Genomic DNA, 16,844 nt, shown 5'->3' with positions numbered 1-16,844 from the left:
AACGAATTTAGAATTGCGTTCTCTCAAAATAGAATTCATCTGGTCGTAATTTTTTCCTTGTGGCAGTTTTCTGACTTTTCGCAAACTATCTCTAGATGCATCGAAAATGACCATCGGGAAATAATTATGTTCCGGTTAGATGTTCATACTTGATATAAAGTTTGGTGTTCCATAATGATTCAGGTAAGGATGCCTAGCTCTGTAGATCAATGCACCCAGATGTAATTTCCATCATGAAGCTAATATTTGCAGTTCTTATACTTGGATAAAATAATGTCATTCAATGGATCATAAAAATTTGCTTACAGAATTGAGCCTGGTCATACATGGTTAACATTAAGCTTTGTTATTGCTACATTAATCAAGGTGGCTTAGTTTTCTTTACAGAAACACTTTCCTTTTAATTTTCATTCCAGTATCATTGTCCCTTCAGATTGGGGTCTGTACCTTTTCGATAACTGCGCTTGAGCATTTATCTGATTCTAAGGATTAACAATCCCTTCACATGTTGGCATTGACTCACTTCAGTGTAAGCAGGATTAATTTATACTGGTGAAATATTAAATAAGGGCGTAGTTTGAATATTGATTTACTATTTTAAACAATTATTTTTGCCAAAAACCACATATGTTCACACACTGGGCCCTATCCTATGCTGACAGATGGAGCATGTATACATATTGCGCCTTTTTCAACTAAACAAACACTTGGGGAACAGCCATTCCTTGGTCCATTCCCCAGGGCAATTTCTTGACCAATTAATTAACCTGCCTGGTTTGAATTTGAACAACGCTTACAGTTGACTGTTCCATTTAAAAAAAAAAAAAATTTTTATTGAAATTTTTACAAAATATAAACATCTCCACTCTATTAACAAACCAACCGCGGTAACACCCCAAGAACAATACCCACCCAACTTCAAAAGCAACTACAAACAAAAGAAAAACAAAACAAAAGAACACTCAAACAACAAAAGGGAAAGAGTTAACACCCACCACATCCCACAAACCCATGCACACAGTTCTCCCTCCCACCGATTCAAACCCCCCCCCCCCCCCCCCCCCCCCCCCGGGTTGCAGCTGCTGCCGGCCTATTTCCCTACCGTTCCGCCAGGAAGTCCAGGAAAGGATGCCACCGCCTAAAGAACGCTTGTACTGATCCCCTCAGGGCAAATTTCACCTTCTCCAATTTAATGAACCCCGCCATATCATTGATCCAGGCCTCCGCGCTTGGGGGCCTCGCATCCTTCCATTGGAGCAAGATCCCCCGCCGGGCTACTAGGGAAGCAAAGGCCAGAACACCGGCCTCTTTCGCCTCCTGCACTCCCGGCTCCACTGCAACCCCAATAATTGCGAGTCCCCAGCCTGGCTTGACCCTGGATCCCACCACCCTCGACACCGTCCTTGCTACCCCCTGGGCACGCCCAAAACATATGGGCGTGGTTCGCTGGGCTCCCCGAGCACCTAGCACACCTGTCCTCGCCCCCGAAAAACCTACTCATCCTCGTCCCAGTCATGTGGGCCCTATGCAGCACCTTGACCTGTATGAGGCTAAGCCTTGCACAGGAAGAGGAGGAATTCACTCTCTCCAGGGCATCCGCCCACGTCCCCTCCTCAATCTCCTCACCCAGCTCCTCTTCCCATTTACCCTTCAGTTCCTCCACTGAGGCCTCGACTACCTCCTGCATCAGCCGGTATATGTCCGAAATCCTCCCTCCTCCAACCCCACCCCCGAGAGCAACCGATCCCGCACCCCTCGTGGGGGCAGCAAGGGGAACCCCTCCACCTGCTGCCTGGCAAATGCCTTCACCTGCATGTACCTAAACATGTTCCCCGGGGGGGATCCCAAACTTCCGCTCTAACTCCCCCAAGCTCGCGAACCTCCCCTCCACAAACAGGTCCCACAACCTCCTAACCCCTGCCCTGTCCCTGGCCAGAAATCCGCCATCAATGCTCCCTGGGACAAACCGATGGTTCCCCCGTATCGGGGCCTCCATCGAGCTCCCCACTTCTCCCCTATGCTGTCTCCATTGCCCCCAAATTTTGAGGGTAGCCGCCACCACCGGGCTCGTGGTATACCTCATTGGTGGGAGTGGCAACGGCGCCATTACCAGCGCCTCCAGGCTCGTGCCCACACATGACGCCGCCTCCATCCTCTTCCATGCTGCCCCTTCCTCGTCCATTACCCACTTACGCACCATCGCTGCGTTGGCAGCCCAATAGTACCCACAGAGGTTCGGCAATGCCAGCCCCCCCCTATCCCTGCCCCATTCCAGGAACACTCTTCGAACCCTCGGAGTCCCATGCGCCCACACAAATCCCGTGATACTCCTGTTGACCCTCCTAAAAAGGCCTTCGGGATAAGGATGGGGAGGCACTGGAACAGGAACAGAAACCTCGGGAGCACCGTCATCTTAACGGACTGCACCCTCCCCGCCAGTGACAGCGGTAACATATCCCACCACTTAAACTCCTCTTCCATCTGCTCCACCAACCTTGTGAGATTGAGCTTGTGCAGGGCCCCCCAGCTCCCAGCCACCTGGACCCCTAGGTACCTGAAGCTCTTCCCTGCCTGCTTCAGTGGGAGCCTACCAATCCCCTCCTCTTGATCCCCGGATGCACCACAAACAACTCACTCTTGCCCAGGTTCAACTTATACCCAGAGAAACCCCCGAATTCCCCATGGATCCTCATCACCTCCGGCATCCCCCCCCACCGGGTCCGCCACATACAGCAACAGGTCGTCTGCATACAGCGACACTCGATGCTCTCTCTCTCCCCCCCCCCCCCCCCCCCCCCCCCCCCCCCGCACTTGGCCCCTCCAGTTCCCTGACTCCCTCAATGCCATGGCCAGGGGCTCAATCGCCAACGCGAAGAGCAAGGGGGACACGGGGCACCTCCTACTTGTGGCTACACTCGCCATCGGGGCCTCGTAGAGCAGCCTCACCCACCGGATAAACCCCTCCCCAAACCCAAACCTCTCCAACACCTCCCACAAATACTCCCACTCTGTCAAAGGCCTTCTCCGCATCCAATGCCACCACTATCTCCGCCTCCCCTTCCCTGGCCGGCATCATAATGACATTGAGGAGCCTTCGCACGTTCGTATTCAACTGCCTTCCCTTCACAAACCCCGTCTGGTCCTCATGAATGACCCCGCGCACGCAATCCTCTATTCTAGTGGCCAGGATCTTTGCCAGCAGCTTAGCGTCGGCGTTTAGCAGCGAAATCGGCCTATATGATCCGCACTGCAGAGGGTCCTTGTCCCGCTTCAGGATCAAGGAAATCAGCGCCCGTGACATAGTTGGGGGCAAAGCCCCGCCCCTCCCTTGCCTCGTTAAAGGTCCGGACCAACAAGGGGCCCAACAGGTCCAAATATCTTTTATAAAATTCCGCCGGAAACCCGTCCGGCCCCGGCGCATTCCCCGACTGCACGCTCCCTATCCCTTTGACCACCTCCTCCAGCTCGATCGGCGCCCCCAGTCCCTCCACCTGCTCCTCCTCCACCCTCGGGAATCGCAGCTTGTCCAAGAAGTGCCCCATTCCACCCCCCTCCACCGGGGGTTCCGACCGGTACAGTTCCCCATAGAAGTCTCTGAAGACCCCATTAACATCTACCCCCCTCCGCACCACCTTCCCAGCCTTATCCGTCACTCCCCCAATCTCCCTGGCCGCGTCCCGCTTTCTGAGCTGGTGTGCCAGCATCCTGCTCGCCTTCTCCCTATACTCATACACCGCCCCCTGTGCTTTCCTCCACTGAGCTTCCGCCTTTCTGGTAGTCAATAGGTCGAACCTGGCCTGAAGGCTACGCCTCTCCCCCAGCAATCCCTCCTCTGGGGCCTCCACATATCTCCTATCCACCCTCACCATCTCCCCTATCAGTCTTTCCCTTTCCCTCTGCTCCCCCCTCTCCCTATGGGTTTGGATGGAGATCAATTCCCCCCTCATCACCGCCTTCAATGCCTCCCAGACCGTCCCCACTCGGACCTCCCCGTTGTCATTGGCCTCAAGGTACCTCTCGATACACCCCCGAACCCTCTCGGCCACCTCCTCATCTGCCAGCAGCCCCACCTCCATGCGCCAGAGCGGACGTTGGTCCCTCTCTTCCCCCAGCCCGAGGTCCACCCAGTGCGGGGCATGATCCGAAATGGCAATGGCGGAGTATTCCACATCCTCCACCCTCGACACCAACCCCCTGCTCAGGACAAAAAAATCAATCCTCGAGTAGGCCTTATGTACATGGGAGAAAAACGAGTATTCCCTGGCCCTTGGCCCCGCAAACCTCCAGGGATCCACCCCCCCCCCCCCAATCTGGTCCATAAATCCCCTCAGCACCTTAGCCGCCGCCGACCTCCTACCCGTCCGGGACTTGGATCGATCCAGTGGGGGATCCAGCACAGTGTTAAAGTCTCCCCCCATGATCAGGCCCCCCACCTCCAGGTCCGGAATGCAGCCCAGCATACGCCGCATAAACCCCGCATCGTCCCAATTTGGGGCGTAAACATTCACCAACACCACCCGCTCCCCCTGCAGCTTGCCACTCACCATCACATATCTCCCGCCACTGTCAGCCACCACATTTAACGCCTCAAATGGCACCTTCTTCCCCACCAAGATCGCCACCCCCCCCTACTCTTCTCATCTAGCCCTGAGTGAAATACTTGGCCCACCCATCCCTTCCTCAGCCGAACCTGGTCCACCACTCTCCAGTGTGTCTCCTGGAGCATAGCCACATCCGCCTTCAGGTGCGCAAATACCCGGGCCCGTTTGACCGGTCCATTCAGCCCCCTCACATTCCAGGTTATCAGCCGGATCAGCGGGCTCCCTGCCCCCCTCCCCTGCCGATTAGCCGTACCCCATCCCTTGCCCACCACCGGCCAGCGTCCCCCGCTCGGCCTGTTCCCCCACGGCGGCAACTCCCCCCCCCCCCCCCCCCCCCCCCCCCCCCAGCACCCCCTGCATCCTCCAGCTCCTTCCTGACCGTTTCAGCAGCAACCCGGTACCCCTACCCCCAGGCTAGGACCCCTCCTAGCTGCGCCCCTTCCTCCATAGCACTCCCGTGAGCCAGCTAGCTTCTGCTGACCCCGGCGACTCCCGCCCTACCTCCGACTCTTCCCCACGTGGGACTACCCCTCCTTCATCGTGCCCATCAATGGTTCCTCCTCCTCCCCCCCCCCCCCCCCCCCCCCCCCACCGCTCTTGCGCGGGAAAAGAAAACAGCCAGCAACGGCCCGCGCTTCTCAGCCCCGACCCCGCCCCCACCATCTCCCAGCGCGGGAAACCCGCAGAAAGCCCGCGCTTTCGCCCTGCCCGGCCCCGCCTCCGCCAGTGCTACTCCCATTGTCAGTCCCCCCCACCAGCTCCCCGAACTCCCGGTTTACCCCTCTGCCCGAACCCGTCCACCAGACCCCTGCAGAAAAACCCATACAGAAAAGACAAATCGACATCGCCCCACCCACCCTAAGGCCAACCCACATCTTACATTAAACCAGGCAAATACCAATGCAGTATTATACAGCATCCCCCATCTTAGACCCTCAGTTTGAGTCCAATTTCTCAGCCTGCACAAAGGCCCACGCCTCCTCCAGGGACTCAAAATAATGGTGCCGATCCTTATAGGTGACCCACAGACGCGCCGGCTGCAACATGCCGAACTTCACACTCCGTCTATGGAGCACCGCCTTCGCCCGGTTAAACCCGGCCCTCCGCCTCGCCACCTCCGCACTCCAGTCCTGGAAGATCCACACCTCTGTGTTCTCCCACTTGCTGCTCCGCTCCTTCTTGGCCCACCGGAGCACACACTCACGATCCACGAACCGATGAAACCGCACCAACACCGCCCGCGGCGGCTCGTTCGGCTTGGGCCTCCTAGCCAGAATTCTCTGGGCCCCCTCTAACTCCAGGGGCCCCTGGAAGGACCCAGCCCCCATCAGCGAGTTTAACATAACCGCCACATAGGCCGCCAGGTCCGACCCCTCCAGCCCCTCTGTGAGGCCCAGGATCCGCAAATTCTTCCTCCTCGACCAGTTGTCCAGCTCCTCGAACCGCTCCAGCCATATTTTATGGAGCGCCTTGTGCATCTCCACCTTCCCCGCAACGGCCACGGCCTCATCCTCCCTTTCGGAGGCCTGCTTCTGCGGCTCCCGGATCGCAGCCCCCTGGGCTGTCTGGGTCTCCATCAGCTCCCTGGTGGTTACCTTCAATGACTCCAGCAGCTCCAACTTAAGCTCCTGGAAGCAGCGCAGCAGAGTCGCCTGCTGCTCCTGGACCCACTGCCTCCAGTCCTCCGGGTCTCTGCCGGCCGCCATTTTGTCTTCCTTCCCCCGCTTTTTCAGGGGTGCTTTCTCCGTTTTTCTCCTTGCCCAACTCCTGGTCTGGACCATAAGACCGTAGGGGTCGACTCCTGTTCTCTTCCCACGTCGGGATTTGCCGATACAGCTCTGTTGGGGGCCCTGAAAAGAGCCCCAACGTCTGTTTTCAGCGGGAGCTGCCGAATGTGCGGCTTAGCTCCGCATTGCCGCCACCGGAAGTCCAGTTGACTGTTCCATGGCAACACCTCCACCAATCACTTGCCAGTACTGGTGGTAATTTCTAGCAAGCTGTCCTGACGAGTTAAATATGAAAAGTTTTGATAGCATGTCTCTTTTCTTTCAGCAATACTCGAGTTCTGTACAGCCAGACAACTAAACTTAGTACAGTCGGGATTTGATAAATTAATTGCAACACGTCTCTCTTTTCAGCAATAGAACAGAGTTGATGAGGGATTATTATGGGATGGGACATGGATGGTGTGAGATCTGGCAAGTTGCAGCTGAGAGGTTGGTTTGGAATGTGGTGGAGAAAGTGGGCCTTTGGGTGATGAAGCGATGGTTTAGAATTCCAATGGTAATGGGTGAGCCAGGGACAGAGTGGGTGATGGATCTAAAAATAGTCTGGTTTGGATGGGAAATTTTTCTCCAGTATTAGGACAGCAAAGTTGAGCATGATTGTGTTCAGCCTGAATGGGCAACCAACAGCGGCAAAGACCTCGAGGTGGGGGGGGGGGATACAATACAGTAGTTATGACTTGCTGGATTTTCCCAGTCCTGTGGAGGCAGGTTTAGGAGGTAGGACTGTGAACAAAATTGGTTAAAAGCACGTCGGATCGGATACCCAATGCATAGTGATTCCTACCTGCAAGCAATTATGCAAAGGAAGTGGAATAAGCGTGGCAGGGACTCTATTGCCTGTCAGCTGTGGGTAGCTAATTATGACCACATTATTGGGCTAATTGGTGAGGAAATGCCACTGAGACTTAACATTGGATTTGAACTGAAGGCAGCCTCTCTGCGATTGGCCAAGAAGCCATTAATACCTCCTGCCCATCACCCCAGTGGAGACCCACTGGGATGCGACAGCCACTGCTGTGTCCGCAGACCATCCTGTGGAAAGGTTCCACCTCCACATTGCTGCCCTGACAGCTGTGGTGATGAGGGCCTTTACCTCTTTTTGCAATCCTGCAGAAAGCGACAGCATTTTGAGGTGCCGCTTAGTGCCCGCCTCTGCTGACCGGACACTGATGTCTCAAATGATGCAGGCAGCGGGCAACCTTGCCTTGGTGATGGCTCTCCTCCAAATCAGGAGAAGGAGGGCCTGTCACTGGTTGGCACACGTCCAGGAGAAGCAATAACCTGAACAGCAGGAGGTAGTGGGGCCTCTGGAAGGCCAGAAAGTCGGCAAACATGGATCTCTGCTGTGGCGAGCATCGGCTCGACCATGGGTGTATGCCAGGTAATGCTCTTATCTAGGGATGAGTGAAATGCAATGCCGGAGGTTCCCTCATCCCCCGGGGTGTGATTGTTTAATTTGAACCCTTCTCCAGTATGAACTGCAGCTTCAACTCTGTAGGAGTGACGAGGAGCTCCTGGCTTGTCCCAGTGACGATCAAACATGGAGCCTGAACCTTCCACCCCATGAGGGATGGGCGAGATTCACTGAGCACCTTGCGGATGCATAATTAATAAGCGGACCAGCAGACGATCACGCGTGCTCAGTCGTCCCGCCATCCAGCGGACAGCACACCAAAATTCCCGCCCATCGTCAAATTTAGTCTCCAGAATGGAAAATTCCAAACCCAGTTTTTAAAAAAAGTTCCTCGGACCGCTCTGTCCTGTGCAGCTCGCTCTCATTACAATATTTCCTGAATTTGACACACTTCTTCCTGCTTACACAGTAGCACAAAAATATTAAACGAAATTATGGAAACAATGAAACGGCTTCTGTCCTTCCCACATCACGGTGCGGAGCCATTGTATAATTGGGAAAATTATACAAGGTTGTAATGCACCTATGTATCATTTAATGTTCCATTTATCTCATCAGTATTTCTCATCTGTATTATTCTACTTTTGACGCAAGATGTGATGTTCCGATTAAAATTCCTGTCATTTTTTTCTCATTTGGTAATTTTTGCTTAGTGCTGAAGTACCAAAGCTCTCTTTTGCTCTTGAAGATGGTAAAGTGATTCCTCTTAAGTGTTCAGCGATCGCGTTGCTCTCCTCGTTCGGATCAATAGATGTTCGTAGCTCTAAGCACTTATGCTGGATTTTGGGCTGAGTTTTATGCCCGCCTGGAAGAGAGGGATAGGGGAGGGGGAAGGGTTGGATGGCAGACAGGGTGGTGTAAAATTGGGCACCAAGGCGATGGCAGTATGCTCATCACCTGCCCGGTCCCCATGGATTATTTTCCTTGTGGGAAGGGAGTCGTCGGGCAGCCCATGGGCCATGTGAAGGTCCTTAAGATGCCAATCAATAGCCTTTTCAGAGTCTCATCTCATTATTGCTGGAACTCAGGGCGGCACGGTGGCACAGTGGTTAGCATTGCTGCCTACGGCACTGAGGAACCGGGTTCGAATCCCGCCCTGGGTCACTGTCCGTGTGGAGTTTGCACATTCTCCCCGTGTCTGCGTGGGTTTCACCCCCCCCGACCCAAAAAATGATGTGCTGTTTAGGTGGATTGGCCATGCTACATTACCCCTTAATTTAAAAATAAAATTATTGCCGGAACTGCAGTGGGGGAGGCCAGCGACAGTGCTCAAGTGAAAACTAATGGCATTTTGACCAGGGGGATGGCCTCCTGTCCAACCACCCTATCTCCATCAAAGGTATTCCCTTTTTCCCCCTCTCTCTGCTGTGTTGATCCTGGCACCACCCCTCATCCCCTGTGCCCTGGCAAGACTCCAAAGTTATCTTTGTCTGGGCTCCTGTCTCCTCCACCCTCCTCGCCTCACTGCTGGGACAAGAGAGCTGCTGGTCATTTGATTGTCTGGTAGCTCTCTGAAGTGGGATGTCCTCTCCGATGGGGGTGGCAGTCTCACCTCACCCAGGTAAAGGCCACCAGCCAGATGAATAGCTATGGGAGTACTGGCCAATTGAAATGAAATGAAAATCACCTATTGTCACGAGTAGGCTTCAATGAAGTTACTGTGAAAAGCCCCTAGTCGCTACATTCCGGCGCCTGTCCGGGGAGGCTGTTACGGGAAACGAACAGTGCTGCTGGCCTGCTTGGTCTGCTTTCAAAGCCAGCGATTTAGCCTTGTGCTAAACAGCCCCTATCATAACAGCTAACCATAAATCTCCACCTCACTAAACCCCAAACCCTCCCAACCATCTCCAATTGCTTCATCAGTGACCTGCCTTTCATCATGGGTCAGAAGTAGAGATGTTTGCAGATGACTGCACAATGTTCAGCACCATTTGCGACTCCTCCGATAATGAAGCAGTCCATGACCAAATGCAGCAAGACCTGGACAATATCCAGGCTTGGGCTGACAAGTGGTCAGTTACATTTGCACCACAGACGTGACAGGCAATGATCATCTCCTAAAAGAGAGGATTTAACCACTGCCCCTTGACATTCAATGGCATTACCATTGCTGAATCCCACAATCAACATCCTGGGGGGGTTAGCATTAATCAGAAACTGATCTGGACTAGCCACATAAATATTGCGGCTATCAAGGCAGGTCAAAGGCTAGGAAATCTATGGTGAGTAACTCGCCTCCCGACTCCCTCCCAAGTTTGTACACCATTTACAAGGCACAAGTCAGGAGTGTAGTGCAATACTCTCCACTTGCCTGGATGACTGCAGCGTCAACAACACTCAAGAAACTCAACACCATCCAGGACATTGATTGCTCCTCTTTCCACAAACATTCAAACCCGCCACCACCGACAAACAGTGGCAGCTGTGTGTGCCATCTATAAAATGCACTGCAATAACTCGCCAAGGTTCTTTAGGCAGCACCTTCCAAACCCACGACCACTACCGTCTAGAAGGACAACAGCATAGACCTGGCAACCTCATCACCTGGAGGTTCCCCTCCAAGTCACTCACCCCCCGTCTTGGAAATATATTGCCGTGCACCTGATTTGAGCTGATTATTCCGGTCTAATCGCACTGCCTTGAATTAGTTTGACATGGGAGCTAACAGCACGTGCAAGAAGTAGGCCCAGTCCTGGGCTCTGTAGCTGGCCACCGAATGAAGACAAGATTTGATTTAAAGATAAAGTTGGTGTCAATTGACTGGATGAGAGTTCCCGGTCAACAGCTCTGACACAGGACATCACCGTTCCTGCCTTTATTGATGTGGTGAGCTCGGTATTTCAGATGTAGAATATGTGGGTTTGCACTGTCAGCCGTATTGGACACCATGGGTGCGATCTTCCCAAAAGGGAACAGAGATCCCAGTGAGTGCGTTTAACAGTATGTTCGCCGGTACTGGCAGTGCCGAGCAACACGTGGCTATTCAACGCTATTCAATAACGGGCCTGAATGGGGGACACGCGGCCGAGGCCACACGTAGCCCCGTTTTTGCAACGGGGAGCTCTGCTCGCTGGAACTACCCATTGTAGCGAGAGATCAGGTGATGTCTTCATCTCCGATTCCCACAAATAAAATCCCTGACCTCCCCCAGCCCAAACACAATATGGGAGGGTGCTACGGTCCCTCCTGTAGTGATCTTTACATGGGTATGTACATAAGGGGTTAATAGGACATTGAAAGATCACTAGGGGGCAGCACTGGCGGGTATAAAAGCAGACGCAAGCAGCTCTCTGCCTCTGTTGGTGATTAGACTGACGAGAGCAGGAGCATAGATCTAGCTCAGGGCTGCTAATGTGGTCAGACATAGCTGCTGTATATAAACGTTGTAACCTTTCTACTGGTATTGATCTTAAAGTAAGAACTCACACAGTTGTTAAATTCTGTTACTCAAACCTTTCAATACCCCTGGACGACTTCGAGCCTTCTTCATCAAGGTGCAGAAAGCCTCTGCTGCAACTGGATTGAGTAACGCATGTTACATACAGTAGTGCTACCAAACACATACAGTAAGGTAATGAAAGAACCCTCCCAAACACCCACGGTGGGCAACCCCAGTCCAATCGAGCACGATAAAACTATGGCAGTGCCTCTGCCAGCTGGCAGTGCCAGGCTGGCACCCAGGTGGCACTGCCAGGAGACTCAGGTGGCACCAGCAGTGCCAGAACACCACCCTGCCCAATAGGGCATGCAGCTTGGGGCCCGAAGGGATTGAATCCCAAAGCTTGGGTACCCTGGAAATCTGCACATTCCAGTAAGGACTCGCTCTAATATGCAGATTTGCCAAAAAGCGATCCCGCCCATTGTGGGCGAGATTCTCCAAGCAACGTCGCGTGAGATTGCGTTTAATCTCGCGAGGCGTTGCGAGCTGGGTGGATCCCAGGAGCGGGGTCTTCCGGCTTTCACCGGACACTATGGGTGAGATTTTCTGACCGTTCTCGCTGGAGGGATCTTATAGTCCCGCTGATGACGCACCCTACGGCAGCGAGGAGTGCGTTCAACGGCGGGACCAAAACGTTCCACCGCTGGTCACTGGCGACCCGCCGCAGAACGTGCCACGGGTAGGTGAGGGGGGGGGGGGGGGGGGGAGGACAATCCAGCATTTTCAAGGTCACCATTGCAGGTTTCCTTTTATTCCAGATTTCATTTCATTGAATTTGAATTCCCCAGCTGCACTGATGGAATTTAAACTTAGACCTCCACATCATTAATCCATGCTTATACGGGGTTTAGTAGTCCAGTAAAACAGCCACGGAGTTACTGTACGCTGAGTAATGCGATGAGAGTGAGTAATGGGAATGCTGTAAGATCTGGCAATGTTACCTCCTTGCTTCACTTTAAAATATGGAAGGTTACTTCAGTGCACACATTGAAGTTAGTGTTTTTTCAGCAAGACAGCATGGAATTGTTTGAATCGGCTCGAATGTCCCCATAATATGTTCTGAGCAGGCTTAACTGTTTCGATGCATCTTGCTTTGTGTTTTTTTTTTGCACGCCTTTCTGCAGACATATATCTCTAAGCTGAAAAAAAAATCACTCAACAGAAGTCATCACCAAAAGGAAAGTGTGTGACTCACACAGAGTTGGCTACACACTCCAGCAGTGTTCTGCCAACCCCCTTAACTGATGAGAGAGGATTTTCCTCTCGAGCTGATTGTTACTGTGTCAGAGAGAACGTCAGACTTTTGGGGATTGCAACTGACTTTGAATCGCTTTGGGTTTCGCACCGAATGCTGACACACGCCTTTTATCGTACTGGCAAAGAGTAGGGCGCGATGGGCTTTCTCTTTGTGCTGAACATTTGTTTTGTTTAGTAGCTTATATTTTCTGGGCTGCCTCTCGGGTTCTGGGAGTGCTTCCCCGAGGCTAGGCTAATGGGCAGATGGCCCAGAGTCAGGCTATCGGCCTGCGACTGAATAGATTTCCCTGGCTTCCCTGGAACTGTACTAAAAGCAAAGACCAAAGGAACTAGACTTCTCAGCTTGGAACCGAGGAGGCTGCGAGAGGACTTTTTTAAAGGTGCATTAGAGAGGAAAAAGTGGAGCACTCTATCCAGGTAAATCAATGACAATGGGACTGTGGGCTACAGGGTAAAATTAATGAAATGTTAATTCAGGAATGATTCCCTGATGACACAAAGTTTGATCAACAATTTGAATAGTATGAAGCTGTGCAGACAAAGAGAAGCCTCCCATTCATTCAGGTCCAGTAAAATTCTACTCTGGGGAGCTGACGTTTGTTTTTTAGATTTTTTAAAAAATAATGATTTTGTGGGATGTGGGCTTCGCTTTTGAGTGCAAGCCATTCTTGCCCACCCTAATTGCCTCTGGTTTTGAGAGTCCACTACATTGCTGTGTGGATGTGAAGTCACATGTAGGCCAGGCCAGGTAAGGACGGCAGATTTCCGTCCCTAAAGGGAATCAGTGAACCTGATGTTTTGTTTAACAACAATCTGTCATAGTTCCATGGCCGCAATTGCTGAGTCGAGCCTTTAATTCCAGTTTTTTTTTTATTTATTCATTTTAAATTGAATTTGTGGTACTTGAACCAGTGTCCTCAAGAACATTAGCCTCGGCCCAGTTACCACGGCGCCATCTTCGTTCCTCCCCCGCCCCCTCAGATTTGTGAGTTAACTTGAATAAGATGATCTCTGATTTAAATGACTTAATGTTTTAAGCTACATGGGGGTTAATTTGGCCCAAGGCTGAAAACTGGCCTCAATGGGCGCAGTGCCAATAAAACCGACCTGCTTGAAAATCTGGGTTGAACACAGGATTTTGGTCCAGATTACTGAAATTTGAACATGCCTGGAAGTGCTAGTCAGAAACCTGTAGGCTTAAAATTCACATGCTGATTAAGGCAAGTTTCATGGAGCAATAAAAGGGGACGTCCATTGGATGTGTGGAATCCTCTGACTGACACAAAGTGGTCCATTGCGGGATAACCCGGAGATCGGATGCGCAAGTTCTCATTGCAACACCGGGTGTCCTGGTGGGGTTCTTCAGAGGAGGAGTGATGTCTTGTGCCCATGTTGGGAGAAGGATGCCACCTTGCCTCCTGGCACCCTCCCACAGTAGCTGGTGCTGCTCTGCCTGGCTTCATGTCTCCCTCCCATTCCTCACTCAGACCGGGGGGGGGGGCTAGCAAGGTGTCCATAACCAAGCTCTTCCTTCCACCTGGTGACTCCTATAAGGTCTTCACTAAGGCAGCACAGCACTCTTTTTTAGGGAGAGTCCTCAATGTCTGGAATAAATGTTGCTTGTGTTACAGTCTTGACAAAATGTAACAGAAGTTCCCCTGATGTGTTTCAGAATTCCCCTTCACAGTTCCTTTTTTTCCCTATTCATTCATGGGTATTGCCGGCTGGGTAGGCGTTGCTGGCTGGGTTAATATTTATTGCCCATCCTTAATTTCCCTTGAACTGAGTGGCTTGCTTGGTCATTTCAGAGGGTAGTTAAGAGTCAACCACTTTGCTGTGGGTCTGGAGTCACATGTAGGTCAGGCCAGGTAAAGATGGCAGATTGTCTTCATCAAAGGGCATTAGTGAATCTGGTGGGCTTTTGTGATGATGGTTTCATGGTCATTATTAAACTTTAAATGCAGATATTTAATTGAACTCCAATTTCGCCATCTGCCGTGTTCATGACCCAGGATCTCTGGATTACCAGTCCAGTGACATTACACCAACAGTATCTTCAAAATTAATAAGCAGGCAATGCTGCGTATCTTCCGAAGTTGTGCTTGAAATGGATGTAAGCACTGAAGTGCTTACCACCAAACTGCTGTGCATCCTCTTTAATGAACGCTAGTTGGCATTTTAAGTAGAACTAAAATGGGGCGGCGCAGTGGGTAGTACTGCTGCCTCACAGCGCCAGAGACCTGGGTTCGATTCTGACCTTTGGTGACTGTCTGTGGACTTTGCACGTTCTCTGCGTGGGTTTCATCCGGGTGCTCCGGTTTCCTCTCACACCAAAGATGTACAGGTCAGGTGGATTAGCCACGCTAAATTGCCCTGAGGAGGGGTTGGGGGGGGGGGGGGGGTGTTGGACCTAGGTAGGGTGCTCTTTCAGAGGATCAGTGCAGACTCAATGGGCCGAATGGTCTCCTTCTGCACTGTAGGGATCCTAGTTTAATGAGCCTCTGTGCTGGCTTCAACACCTTTTATCAAGATTCCTGCGCTAAACATTGACTAAATCAACATTTATTCTTCATCTTGGTCAAGTCTTCAGTGTCCAAAGTATCGAAAAATCTCCCTGTGGTTTACACATGCTTTCTCCAAGCCGATGGTCAGCAATAATAGGATCGTGCATATGTTGTCAGATTGGTATGACTATGGGTTTGCCCTTTTCTCATTTTTCTCCTTGCGGTCGAAGAGAGTTTACAGGTGGCGACCTACTCAGACCTACAGCAACTCCTCCTCCTTACAGAAGGCTCCTGATGAGGTGTCCCGAGATCCCTGACTCTGATTCACCCGCACTCCCGGATGTAGATGCCAATCTTCTGATTGCCAGCACTTCCTGAATTCCTTAGCAAAGTCCGAACGCTCTTGGTGTACAGAAGCATTGTGCACCGGGATCAGGAGCACTGGCTGGGAACAATGAATCTATGTATTCATTGAGTTCCCACTATTTGCAAACTAGATAATAATTTACAAAGGATGTGATAAGTTTTTGACATGAAAATAAATTATTTCGCGGAACTAAACAAAACATTGGCGTCAATGTTATCACTGACAGCTGTGGCTGAGCTGGTAACCTTCTTGCTTCCTGAGGCGGAAGGTTGTGGGTTCAACTCCCACTCCAAAGACTTGACATAAGATGTGGGCTGATGCTCCAATATGGTACTCTACTGAGCTTTTGAAAGAGATGTTCAGCCCAGACCCTTCTAAGGCGGATATAAGAGACCGCAGGGGCACTATTTTGAACAATTGGGAAACTATCCCCATCCCTATCCTTTAACCTACATCAGCAAAAAGCATGTTATCTGGCTGTTGACACATTACTCTTTGTGCTTCTTTGCTATGTGCAAGGTAACTCCCACATTTCCGACTTTGCAACAGCGATGACACTTTGAAGCGACTTCACTGGCTGTAAAATGCTTTGGGTTGTCCTGAGGACATGAAAGGCACTATATAAATGGAATTCTACCAACAATTACTGCACTACAACAAGCAGAGAGATAGATTGTCCTGCTTTCCTTTTCATGTCACGTGGATTGTGAAGCACTCTTTGACCCCCGTCATGCATTGAGTGAAGAAGCGGAAAGCACTCGAACCTGACTGATGGCTATCATGGGGCCTGACGCGACGTCTTTGTTAATGAAACAGTTTCGGGTCAGCACAGCATCTTCTTACAGTTTTATAGATAGCAGTAGATTATTGGAACATAGTTGTTTTATTGGCTCAGGCAGCAGGCATTAAAAGCTTGCATTTGGAAAGTGACTGCCGGAAGCAATAAAATAGCATGTCATGTGAAATTCATAACGTAATCTTGAAGACCACTTTAATGCTGGAAGAATACAGCTTTGTGAGCCTGTGTGTGGATACCTTCAGTTTTTGTCAATCAATCTGTTACATTTTCTTGAATATTTTTGGTTCCCATGTCTGCACAGCTTTCCCAGGAAGGTGGTCTCCTAATGTAGCTCTGCAAGTGTAATGTGACTGGATAACGTTAATGGTTCCTCCCTGGATTTTTCAGACAGTGGTGAAGTGATGGTTACTGGTCACGGACATCTAAGAAAGTTGGCCGCAAAGGCCTAGTGATCTTTGTTGTGTGGACGTCCTCTTTTCCCAAATGAGGGAGAAGTAATTTTCTCTAAGTTGATCTTTTCTCTACACCTTGCTATAACTAACATATTCTGCAGTCTCTCCTTCCTTCCCTATGTATGGTATGCATTGTTTGTACAGCATGCAAGAAACAATGCTTTTGACTGCATACTAATACATGTGACAATAATGAATCAAATCAAATCAAATCTCAGGCATCC

At 51.1% G+C, this 16,844-nt stretch overlaps 1 protein-coding gene across 4 annotated transcripts in view; it reads left to right on the top strand.

The window, feature by feature from the left end:
• The window catches only part of arhgap28 (Rho GTPase activating protein 28), a 221,860-nt gene that overhangs the window by 91,088 nt on the left and 113,928 nt on the right, over nt 1-16,844 (top strand). Inside the window, exon 1 of one of the 4 annotated variants that reach the window (XM_038808725.1) lies at nt 12,544-12,915. The exons of the other annotated variants lie outside the window; for them this stretch is intronic. The gene's annotated coding sequence lies outside the window, so the exon portion shown is untranslated. Of the gene's footprint in view, nt 1-12,543; nt 12,916-16,844 lie in introns of those variants that run through there. 4 annotated transcript variants of the gene reach the window in all.

This window comes from Scyliorhinus canicula, chromosome 10, assembly GCF_902713615.1.
Source record: "Scyliorhinus canicula chromosome 10, sScyCan1.1, whole genome shotgun sequence".
NCBI lineage: Eukaryota > Metazoa > Chordata > Chondrichthyes > Carcharhiniformes > Scyliorhinidae > Scyliorhinus > Scyliorhinus canicula.
This window is presented reverse-complemented; position numbering and strand designations above follow the sequence as displayed.